Raw genomic sequence first — 13,726 nt, forward strand, 5'->3', positions numbered from 1 at the left:
TGTGAGTCTTGAGGAAGAAGGCACTTGTGGATATTAGTTTGCAACATTTCAATCCACTGGTATTGGCTATTGCTTGTATGTACATTTTGTTTTCTCAATTTGTTCATCTGTAGTAGTGATGCTACTAACCCTTGTATTTGTTATAAAATGAGTTTGGATCTATGCTTTCTGTGATAATTAACATTTATATAATCTTTAATAAAAACTGTGGAAGAAACTTTTAGGAAAGCTTAGATTTAATTTGAAGTGACTTATCTCTTGATATGTTTTATGGTAAAGCATAATAGTGTTGTTTAATCTAAATAGTTAACTCCACTTTGTTTTTGTTCTAAATTCTTTTAATGGTCAAAAATAGATATGAAAATTGAAAGGTGTGCTTACAGGCTTTATTTGTACTTCTCCTATACTAGGTCTAAATGGAGGACCCAATTTCTAACAATAATTTATCTCAGAATGAAGAGCCAAGGAGACCCTTGCGGAAGGTATTAATTTTACTCTGTACTTTTTTGTATGAAAAACTTTGCTTTTGATAGTTTCATATCTGTATGTTTTTTTTCTCTCAGTCAATTGCTTATGATAATATGATTTGCTTTTGGGTTTAATAATACTACAACAATACAGCTTCACTATAGATTAGACCTAATGAAGTAATGAAGCAAGGGGAAAGAATTCATATCCCTGTGCCAATTGCCAGGCTAGAATTTTCAAAAGATATGATGCTATACCAAGTGGAACACTATATCCCAATGCTGATGAAATTAAGTATCTGCAAAGGCTTGTCATTCATAAGGCGTGTCTTGCATCCAATGTCAAAATTATTTTATTTTACAACTTTTTGTTACTATTCTCATTCTTCAAATGCATGGCAATATATTTTATTGATTGCATGTTATGTTCAATGTATTATTCGAAGGACTCGGCTACCATGGTGCTAAATAATCCCCCAAAATTGCCGGTTAAGGTTTGTAAACCATTTTTCAGATATACAGAAATTCATTGAGTAAGAGTTTAGTTGGATTTTCATTTCTTGCTGATGACCTTCTTGGGGGAGTAACGATCTTTTTGTAGTCTTCTTTTCTTTGGTGGTCTTATCTGAGCACTTAAAAATTTCTTGTCAGCCATATATACTACTTAAATTTTACTAAAATTTGTTTGCATTATATTCTGCTTCCATGTTAATTCTTGTGTTCCAGTTAGCTATTCGACCTCTACATTTTGCATTTTTGGATTCTTGTAAGAATTTTGTATCTACTTAATTTTGTCCATGATCGCTTAGTTGGCCATTGAGATTTAAATAGTTATATTTTAGACGGAATTTGTTCATTACTATTTTGTAATGAAAAGTTTACTGATCATTTCTTTCTGTTTGTCTTTTACAAAGTTTGTTGATCATTTTTTGCACAGCTCAAGTGACTGGATACACGGAAGCAGTGTTAACAAGGCACCTTCAGTAAGCTATTTTGATTAAGAGTCTGTATCTTCTTTGAAAGCTACTGTGAGGAACAGAATATTGAAGGGTAATAAACTTATATTAGTAGCCCATCAATCCATTTAAGTGTAAATTCATTATCTAATATTTAATATAAATTATATTTAAAAGTTTATTTGTCTTGTTATCTAATATTTTGTATAACTTTTATTTGCATTAATTGTATACCATTTTTCAAATAGAAAAAAATAATTAAAAAAGTGTGGCTATTAAAATTGACGGTAAAGTTGTCGCTTTTTAATTTAAAATAGACAAAAGAAAACAACATATAGACAACAAACTTATTGGTATTTTAATAATTAAATCGACGGCTCTTTTGTCGATTTTATTGAATCAAATATCGATGGAAATAGTGTCAATTTTATATAATAATATCGACGGTAAAACTGTCGATTTTATTAAGAAGGTAAATTCTCACACTTATATTATAGAGGGGAATATTGTTGATTTTAATGAATTATTATCAACAGCCTGGTAAGCCATCGATTTTATTAGAATTTTGAAAAATTGACAAGTTTAATAGCGACCTCATCCACCGTTGATTTTGCCATCGATTTTTAATATTATCGACGGCCTAGCCGTCAATTTGGCCGTTGATTTTAAAGGTGTTTCTTGTAGTGAATGTTCCGAAACTTCCCCACACTTAAATGATACACACCCTCACTAGGTTAAGCAAATCAAAGATCCAAATGAAGGACATTTATTATTTTTCACTCGGGGATAGTGATGTGCTAAAATAAATAACAAAAGGGGATTAAAATAGGCTCAAAATTGGTTAACAAAGGTGGATAAAAGGGTAAGGCCATTTTGGGTAAGTAAGCTCAAATGAAATAAAGGCCTCAATCATATAAATTCATATATACATCAAATAATGGACATAAAGAATCAAACAAATCAAAAATTACAATCATAGAAAGAGAATAATACACACAAGAATGAATGTAACCACTCAATTCGGCTCAAAACTCACATGATTGTGTGTTCTTAGCTCAAAAACCATGTTCCACAATATAGTTCAAGCAAGTTTAATGAAAAATATTTTAACTCAAATCAATTGAGATGCCCTATGGATAAATTCGTTGAAAAATTTTATTGTTTCGACTAAGTTATATATATATGCAAATTCAAAAAATGCAACTAAAAATTCTAAAAGACATGGTAATAACAAAAAATTTGAAATGTGAAAGTGTTGGGATTAGAATTTTTTTACCCAAGATTGATCGATTGGTCAGACGACCTCCCCACACTTAAAAGTTTGCAAGGTCCTCGGTGCACATGAAGTCAAGCGGAGTGGAAGGAGTAGTCATCACCCCACCTTCAGCTGGTGGGTCATCTGGCTGCTGCATGTTCTTTTTCTGCTTTCCTTTTTGCTTATGGTGACTCATCTGAAAGATAGAAAACAGGATAGTAAGACAAGTAAATGCAAAAGCAAGAAAGCATAGATTGTTGGAATGATGTAAGAATCACTAAAATGAAGTGAGTTAATAAGGTTGTGACATTAATGAAAATAGTGAATGAATTCTAAGTTGCGCGCGGTTTAGAACTCACACACTAGCATAGAAAGCTATGTCACAATTACATAAAAGGAGTATGCACTTCATTCATTCTAGTGTTCTTGAGATACCTTAAAGAAAATTTGTAGGTTAAGACAAACAAACAAGTAATAAAGAAGCATGAAAGCATTCAAACAAGAATCAAGTAATTGTGAAATGGATAATGAATGGAAATTAGTTGATATGCAAGAGAATTCAAAGAACCAAAGAAAATAGAAAACTCACATCAATCAATGATACACTTTAAATTTCGTTGTTTGCATCATCTAATTGACAAAAAGTGGAGGAGCATGGGTGCTATGCAATATAGGAAAAGAAAGATATAAGGTGAAAATCAATCACATAGCAAGCATGGTCCACAAAGTTTAAAAAGTTAAAAAATATGTCACTAGGTAAGTTTGCGATCCAATTTTACAAATGAAGCATTATGCCAAAATGACTAGTTTCAAGTATGTGTAGAGCACATAGTTAAACAATTGAGGATCAACATGTCATTAAGGCATAAGTATAACCTTGTAATTAAGCCAAAAATAATATGGATGCATATGATCAAGCAACACAATGCATTAAGATAAATGCACAACATCACTCATCAAGAAATTGCTAGTCATAGTTAAAAAATTTAAATCACATGGTGGCCAAAGCATACAATTCAAAAGATTTAAAATGCTTTGAAGGCAATTCACATGCACTTGGTATTCACAAATATTAAGCATAAAAAATTAAATACCAAGCAACAAAGTATATGCTCAATAAAGAAATTCAACAATGAATATTAACAACAATGATGCTAAAATAGTATCAAGTCAATAATCAGCAGCAATATCTCATCAGAATTAGCAAATCAAACCAATAATCCAACATTTATCACCAAAATATAACCTAATCTACTAAAATGAATTTTCAAACTAACTAACTAACTAATTGAGATGGTGGTAGACGGTGAATGGTGGTGATGGATGATGGTGGATGGTGATTGAATGAGGAAAAGAAGAGAAAAGAAGAGAGAAGAAGAGAAAAAGAGAGAAGAAAAGGTGCGTACGCACGAGTTGGGATGTGGAGATTAAGGCCACGTACGCGAGCAATTGGTATGCGGGTGGTAGCTTCTGTTTGGCCTGGTCGCGTATGCGGCAAATGGCTGCGCACGCGAGATGGTCCAATTTTGGGGTTATGTGTATGCATGATAAACCCCAATTTTGTGGTTTATCTTATGCTTATTTTGGGGGATTTTATCACCTTTTCTCACATTTATTCAACGAAATAGCATGATTTTGTAATTCTCCCTTAATTTGTGCTTAAGTGTAAAAACATGCTTTTTAGGTCCTTAAATTGGTGATTTTAATTCACCTTAATTTCATTCAATGCCTTGATATATTTGTTGAGTGATTTCAGGTTCATAATGCAAGTATTGGATGGAAGAAGTGAAGAGAAAGGCATGCAAAGTGGAGAATTCATGAAGAAATGAGCTTTTGGAGAATTGAAGGCCATGCGCACGCGTCATGCACGCGTACGTGTGCATTGAAGATTTACAAGCCACGCGCACGCGTCACCCATGCGTACGCGTGAGTAGAGGTTTTTGCCAGCGACGCGCACGTGTCACCCACGCGCACGCGTGACGCTTGGCACGTGATCCACTTAAAGTGAAATCGCTGGGAGCCATTTATGAGCTGTCTAGGCCCAAATCCAACTCGTTTCTGAGGGTATTTCATGCAGAATTCAAGCTTGAGCAAGGAGGGAGCACTTAGTTGTAGCTTAGCATCATGTAGTTTAGTTTCTAGAGAGAGAAGCTCCATCTTCTCTCTAGAATTAGGGTTCTTAGGATATTTCCATCTTAGATCTAGGTCCAATTTCATGTTTTCATCTTGTTTCCTCTATGATTTCTTATTTCTACATCTTGATTCTCTTAGTTTGTAGTATTAATTTCCCTTTTCATGCTCTCTTTTATGTTTATGGATGCTCATGTTGGACTTGAATCCCTTTTAATGAAATTTAATATTTGATGTTCTTTGATTGTTGATTTGAGTTGTGATCTTACTTTCCTTGCAATTGGTAGTTGGTAGATTTTACTATTTCTTGCAATTTATTATGCTTTCTTTTTATGCCTTCCAAGTGTTTGATGAAATATTTTCTCTAGTTTTTGAGTACTTTTCTTGACTCTTGGCCTAGGCTTAGGGAATTGAGTGACCTTGAGTCATTGGGTCTCATTGAATTGGTGATTTGAGAATCCTTGGTGGTCAATTTGATAACCATTGAGTCTAGCCTACTACTAAGTTGATTAGTAGCTAGGTTGAGACTTATGGATTGATGTTGATCAAGCCATTTGACGTACTTCAAACCTAGGAGTAGATATTACGTACTTAAGGCTTTTGGAAGTAGACTTAATGAGCTTGGTTCCTCATAATTGTCAATATATGGTTTGTAGACAAGGATCGTGATCTCAATTACCCATGTCTTAGCCAAGAGTTCTTTTCCCTTATTTTATTAGTTCTTGTTATTTACTTTCTTGCTTTTATACCTTCTTGCCCATTTATTTTCGTGTCCATTTATAAATCAAACCCCTTGTTCTTCATAGCCAATAATTGACCACTTCATTGCAATTCCTTGTGAGACGACATGGAGTTTAAATACTTCGGTTATAAATTCATTGGGGTTTGTACCAGTGACAACTCAATATTTTTTATTGGGAGGATTGTTTGTTGGTTTAGAACTATACTTACAACAAGAATTCATTCATTTGAAGAAATTCTAGACCGACGGCAAATCCTCTTCTATCAATGCACCATTGAGCATGCGTACGCATGGTTGGTTTTTTTCTTTTTTACATAACAAAACTTAAAATTAACCACAACTTCTCAACTAGATTCAACTATGCAGTTCAAAACAAAATCAAATCCATAATCCAAAATAAAAGTCCAAAAACTATGCAATTCAACTATGTAACTATGCACATTCTAAAATAAATCAAAATCCAAAAATTTATTCAACTATTCAAACATTCCATTCAAACTAAAATCTATCAAATCAATCTAACAATTAAGAGACATATTTACAAGAATGAAATAAAGAAGTAAAATTAGAAGGTTTTACCATGGTAGGGTGTCTCCCACCTAGCATTTTTATTTATTGTCCTTAAGTTGGACATTTTGGAGAGCTCTAATCAAGGAGGCTTATGCTTAAATTCAACAGTGAACTTCCACCAATGCTTGGTCTTCAAGTGATTATTAGAATTTTCAACCAAATGCACCAAATTTTGATGAAGTTCCACACAAGTCAAGAGCTCCCAAAATTGATCCTCATCTTTTAATCCGGGAACCCAAACTTTATTTTCACACCCGTCTTCAAGTTGACTCTTGTGATTTCACTCGGGTGACAAGCAAGTAGAATTCTCATAAAACCATTCAAACATCCTCCTATACCCAAGCAATTGAGCTTTACACCAATCCACATGTCAATCTTGATGATCTAACCAAAATGAACCTAGAATTGTATTTTCAACCACTATACAACTCTCTCTTATTCTTCAATCCACAAAGAGTCCAAAGTTGACCATCCGTTTCAAGCAAACCATATTTAAGTGGGATAATAAAACTTAAGGATATGAATTTTACCTACTCAAATGATGGTTGCTTAGCGAGAGAGGCTCCAACCGGCTTTGGCAATGTGATCGCAACTCTTTTTTTCTCTTCTTAAATTACCTCCATCTCTTGGCAATTTTCTTCCAATTCAATCTCTTCCTCACCAAATTCTTCTAGCTCTTCCCCATCACTCAAGTCTTAAGTCGGAGGTTGAGTGAAGTCTACATCAACATTTAATTCAAACTCCATGGGGGAAGATTCAACCAACTCAAGGAGATCAAATGTTGATGCAGAATCATCATCATTAAGAAAACTTGTTGCTTGCTCCATTTCTTCCAATTATTCATTCATAATATGCTTTGGAGGTTGTACACTATCCTCCTCAACATCACTTCTAAGCTCAACGGAAGAAGGCTCTACAACTCTAGATTCCTCTTTGTATTCAACATCTCCTAAGTCTTCAACCACTTCTTCCTCTTCAATAATTTTGGCTTCCTTTACTTGTTCTAATACAAAATTTCACTCCTCATCCTCTACTGGAGTTTCCAATCTCTCTTTTATATTACGCTCTTCACTTGATTCTCCATATTTGGCAATGGAAGTGCTTTGAGTACATAAGCGTTGGGAGACTACATTGGTCACTACCTCAGTCAAGGTAGCCATGAATTGGTCTTGTCTCCTTTAAGCTTTAAGTCGCTCTTGAAGAAATGACATGAGAGTGTTAGCCATGAGTTCTTGAGGTGGATAGGAGGGTTCATTGTTTGTGAGAAAGGGTTCATAATTAGAAGGTAGTTTATATTGGTGGGAGTATTGAGGTAGTGTATACGGAATTTGTGGATCTTAAGAGTATTGATGTTGGAATGGGGGTGGTTCTAAGAATTTTCGTTCATAGTGGTCACAAGGATGTGGTATAGGAGGTTGGTGGTATGGTGGATATGGTTAGAGTCATATGGAGGTGTTTAGTTGTATGGGACTTGTGAATAAGGTTGAAAGCTATGTTGAGGAGGGGATTCATAAGCATATGGTGGTTGTGGTTGATAATCACAAAGAGGTCCACCATATCCATTAGATTGGTATGCATAATTATTTGGATAATTCTCATAGTATACCAGAGGAAGTTATTGCCATGAAGATTGTTCATATGCTTGAAGCTCCTCCCACCTTTAATTTTTCCATCCTTGATGCATTTTCTCGTTGAAATTTTTATTTCCTACAACATAGTCAAAACCAAATTCATAGCCAAAAGGGTGAGAATTTATAGTAACAAGAGAAAATAAAGACAAAAACTAATAAAAAACAAAGAAAAGTAAGAATTTTAACAAAGTCCTACAACTATTCACAATATTAACATATATACAATAACCAATAACATGCGCGCATTTGTAATTTTCCGACAACGGCGCCAAAAACTTGACGTAGGAAATTTGTCAGTTTAGAATTTTCACAAAATAATTCCGTTGAAGTATAGATCCAAACCAACAATTAACCCTCAATCAAAGTTTAATTTTGTTTGTCACAATGCAAACCAATAAAAACCGAGAATATTTAAACCTCGAGTCGTCTCTCAAAGAATTGTAGGGAACTATACATATTATTGGTTATGAGGTATTTTGAGGTTTTGGAATGATGAATAGGAAATTAAAAGTGCAAGAAAGTAAAGACCAAACAAATAAATAAAATGCTAAAAGGCACTCATGGCAAAGATCAAGAGTCAAGGCTTCCTATCTAGATCATTGACCATAACATGGTAATTACAAAGGGGTTAATTCCACTTAGTTTTCCTCTAACATCGGAGGGTGAAGTCAAGTGGACATAATTGGTCCTAAAATCAACTAACAACTCTAAATTATCAATCACACTGAACATTAATGACATTAAGGCACCTAGTCCTTAATCTCAAGTCAAAAATGCTAAAATCTACTCTAAAATTCAACCAATCATTTTATCAAACACTTGGAAGGCATAAAAATAAAGCATGGTAAAAGTGCAATAATAATAAAATTTAAAACTACCAAACGCAAGATAACAATAATAGCAATTAAAAAAAGCAACAATGATCATGAAAACATAAATTGCTTTAAAGAGAATCAAATTAACAAGAGTTCATGAAACTAGAAGTAACAAAAATAGAAAAATTAACAAGAGAACTAAGAGAATTAAGGTAATTCAACAAGGAAAAGTAGATGAAACTAGATCAAAAAAGAATTAAAACCTAAATTTAAGAGAAATTTAACCTAATTCTACCCTAATTCTAGAGAAAAGAGAGAACTTCTCTCTCTAGAATATAAGCTAAAGGATGTTTCTATTCTAAACCTAATTGCTCTCCCCTTGATTCTTCTTGAATTTGGCCTTAAATACTTCAGAAATGAGTTAGAATTGGGCTTGAGAAGGTATAGAAATCACAAGCCACATTTTTTTTAAGTGAGTCACGTGCTTTGTGTCACGCGTACGCGTAGGGCATGCGTACGCGCAACTGGGCAGAATTCCAAAATATCTTTTCTTCATGAATTCTCCATTTTTACATGCTTTTTCTTCATTTTTTTAATTCAATCTTTGTCTTCTAAGCCTGAAATCACTTAACAAACACATCAAGGTATCAAATAGAATTAAAGTGAATTAAATTTGGCAAATTAAGGGCCTAAAAAGCATGTTTTTACTCTTAAGCACTATTTAGGGAGAATTATAAAGCCATGCTATTTTAGTGAATAAATGTAGGAAAATTTGATAAAATCCACCAAATTTGAACAAGATAAACAATAAAATTGTGGTTTATCAGTGATTTTATAACCTCTTAGTTTATGTTGATGACATATTGATTGTTGGTCATGACATTAAGAAAATTGAAAGTCTTAAGAAAGACTTGAAGAAATATTTTTCTATGAAGGATTTGGGTCCTGCAAAGAAAATCCTTGGCATGAGTATCACTTGTGACAGAAAGAATAAAAAACTGTGGTTGTCATAGCAGAAGTGTATTGAGAAGGTTTTAGAGAGGTTTAGCATGAGTAATTCCAAACATGTTAGTACTCCACTTTCTAGTCATTTCAAGTTGAATTCGTAGCAATATCCTACAAGTGAGAAAGAAAAAGCATAAATGAAGAAGATTCCAAATGCATCTGCGATTGGTAGTTTGATGTATGCTATGATTTACACCAGGCCAGATATTGCTCATGCCATTGGAGTTGTTAGTCAGTTTTTCTCTAATCCTGGGAAGGAACACTGGCAAGAAGTAAAAAACTCTTGTAGATGAAAAAATTTCTACAAGAGTTAGGCATTATTCGAGAAAAGTTTATGTTTTTTGTGACAGTCAAAGTGTTATTCATCTCAGCAAGAATCTGACGTTTCATTCTTGATCGAAATACATAGAGGTAAGGTATCATTGGATACGTCAAGCACTTGAGATGAAGTTATATGCACTTGAGAAGATCCATAGTGATGATAATGGTTCAGATATGATGACTAAGAGTTTACCTGTAATGATGTTTGATTCTTGCAAAGAGAAGGTGGGCTTGGTAGAGCATCCTATCCCCACTTGAGTCAGTGAGGGAAGATATGTTGGTGGGTTCCCAACTCAAGTAGGACCCACGACTCAAAACAAAATAAAAAATAATAAAAAGAAAGAAAGTGGCTTTAAGCCAAGGGAGAGAGAGAGACAGAGAGAGAGAGAGAGGGAGAGAGAGAGTCATTTTTGAAAGAAAGAAAAGAAACAGTAAGGGAGAGGAGAGAGGGAGAGAGCTTCGACGAGAACAGAAGAAGAAAAGGAGAAAAATAGTGGTGCCATTTTGATCTTATTGACCTGGTAAACTTGTTCTATTTTTTATAAAATTTTAGTATGTTGTTTCTGGTGTAGAGATGAACATTAGGATATAACTTGCTACTTGTATTGCCTTCTCTTTTGTCTGATTTGAGATACCCACTTTTGTAGAGAGTTTATGTTAATTCCATCAGTTTTGATGATGTATTTTGTTGATTATTGAGATGCCTTAGTGCTACTTAAAAGACTGATTGTATATTCATTATTTTGATAGTGAAAAGTTTTACTGGACTAAGTCTCGTGGATTTTTTGTCTCTCTTTTGAGAGTTTTCCCACGATGAAAATTTTGGTATTTAATTATTTAATTTCTTCCATTATATTTATTATTTAGAATATCTTTGGAGTTTTCTATTTAACTATGCAGATTATGAAAATGTTATTTTTGATACTTCTACTGTTAGACAGATTCTTATCTAAACCTTAATATTTTCTCAACAATATATACTAATGTATTAAAGAAGCACCAATATAATGTATCTATTAGTTCACTTTAAATCTTTGTCTATTATATATATAAAGTATTATGGTACGTGTACACTAAAATCAGCCACTAAAGTCAGCCACCAGTATAAAATACGTGTTGGAATATAAATACACATTGAAAATAAATTAAACCACACATGTATTTATACACAAATATATTGGTGACTAATTTTAGTAGCTGATTTTAGTGTACAAATAGCATTTTCCTATATAAAATTATAAATGTAAAATTAGTAAAATAGTAAATACTTAGCACTACATATACAATTAAGATTGAGTTCAAGTCTTAAAAATTTTTGTATTTTTTTTGAATATACAGATAAAAGATGTTAAATACGAAAATGTGTGCACTAAACTCTCTTCCGTCCTAATTATATATAATAGAAAAAACTACTAAAAATACCTATAAAGTTTACGAACGCTCATAAAAGTACTCATAAATTAAGAAAATTAATGCTGTACTCATGGAAAATGGGTTTTATATGGCAAAAGTATCTAAATCCTAATTTTTTGTTCAATTTTCAATAAAAATTTCTAAACTACCCCCACCCCAACCTCATCTCCCTTTTTCAACCTTCCATAACTCAACCTGCACCTTTAAAACCCTTGCCATGGAGTCCAAAATTATTCCTATGATAGACCAGGCCAAAATAAGTGATGGTGATAGTGGACCTCGACTAGTTCCTGGCAGGAAAATCTAGTATGGTGAACTCTTTTCCATTTTTTTTCACTACCTTCGCATAAAGAAAGCCACAAATTAAGAAAAAAAAGGAGAAAACAACTAAAATGATTAAAAATTGTTCCTTTATGGTTCTTTCTCTGATTCTTCATCAGTATTGGTTGATCCTGTTGTTAATCTTAGCGTTGCAATTATCTATCGTGTTAATATCCATATCGCCCACCATAAAGGTTCATTTCGCTGTCTCTGAAAGCGCAACATGACCATTCAATTCAGTGTCGGCACCGCAGCCGCCACCAGAAGAAAGCTCCGTCACCTGCCGCACGTCTTCAGTCACATCCTGGAGCTCTTGTTCGGTCCGACGTTGATGTTGCTATCAAGGAGGCCTCCGTTGTCACTGAGACCAAAGAGGAGGATGAAGAGGTTGGAGGTGGCGGAGGCAGCGGCGACACTGACAAAGTTGAGGCGGAGGAGAGTGCCAACGAGGGAGGCTTGCGTGAGAGGGTAGGTGATGCTTTACGGAGAACTAGAGGTCTTCGAGGTGGCTGAGGAAGAGCATAGAAACGATGGAGCGGGATTAGAAAATGAAGACGGTAAATGCAATGGAAAAGACCATGAGAAGGAGAGATTTGAATGCGATGGAAAAAGAGGGATTTGAGTGTGACGAGGAAGGCTAAAAAAAAGGCCGATAGAGCTATGAGCAAAAAATGAGAGATTTGTAACGGTGGAGTTGAAATTAAGGGTGAAAATAGTTGGGAATTTCATTAAAAAATTAATAAAAAAATTAGGATTTAGATATTTTTATCCTATGGAATCTATTTTCTATGAATATAACGTTAATTTTTTTAATTTATGAGTATTTTTATTAGTGTTTGTAAATTTCATAAATATTTTTAATATTTTTTTCATATATAATTTTTGTAGATAAACTATGGAGGGTTGAGTGATCTCTACGAAGCGCACTAAAAAATTCATACAAAATGAAGGTTACTGGTTGCATTGTTAATAAATAATAGACAATTTCGTCTTTTTGAGTGGATAGATCTTTTCATCTTAGAGAAGATGAAATTGGCACGAAATATAATGGTTGGGTAAGCTGATTATCCTAATTATTTCATATTCGAACGTAAAGGCGGCACAAGTTAATTAACACTTCATCACATTCTGTTTTTGGAGTTTGGTTACTTATATAGGTAAGTGACTACTAGCTACTAGTGACACACACACACAAAGGTACGTGACTAACTGACTACTAGTTAATTCCAACGAGGATCTATATATATATATATATATATATATGAAAGATTTTTAAGTGTACTGTTATATCGGTGTATCAGTGATTTTTAACTATTGATTATATATTATATATATTTTTTATAATTAAGATCAACGGTTAAAAATAATTGAAATACCGGTATGACGGTACACTTAAAAATTTTCCTATATATATATCAACGAAGCTAGAGTACAGAATACGACTAATTTTTTTTTATATTGAATTATTATTGGTGTTTTTCATTAATATTATGATGTTTTGGTGTAATACAGTGATATGGGATAAAAAGAAATCGTAAATAACAATTTTAAATAAGACAAAAAATTAAAAAAGTTAACAAAAATTATGAATTACGATTTTAAATAAGACAAAAAAATAAGAAATCGTGAGTCACAATTTTAATTTTTTAATTTAAAAAATTGTAATTTATGAAATCGTGAATAACAATTTTTTTTGTTATGCAAATTGTAAGTAACGATTTGTATTGTGCATCACACTTGTGAAATACACCCATTTCAACTCATACCAACATAATACATCCTTTCATTCATCATATAAAAAATAATTAACTACAGAATACACGTTAAATAAATTAAAAAAAATGTATACCTCTTTTTTCTGTAAGGGTTAAATATTATACATTTTATTCTATTTAATTAAAATAATTTTTAATAATTATTTTTATATATAAATTAGTGATAATTATTTTATTACTTAAAAGAAAGGAATATTTATAAAATATATACTTATTATTATTGTAATAGTTTTTATTTATTTTTAATATTTTAATTTGTTACAAAAATATTTAATTCAAAATTTTTTATATATTATATTTCATGGTTAATAAAAAATATTAAAAA

Source organism: Arachis ipaensis, chromosome B6 (assembly GCF_059453495.1).
Source record: "Arachis ipaensis isolate K30076 ecotype BB chromosome B6, ASM5945349v1, whole genome shotgun sequence".
In the NCBI taxonomy this organism is placed as follows: Eukaryota; Viridiplantae; Streptophyta; class Magnoliopsida; order Fabales; family Fabaceae; genus Arachis; species Arachis ipaensis.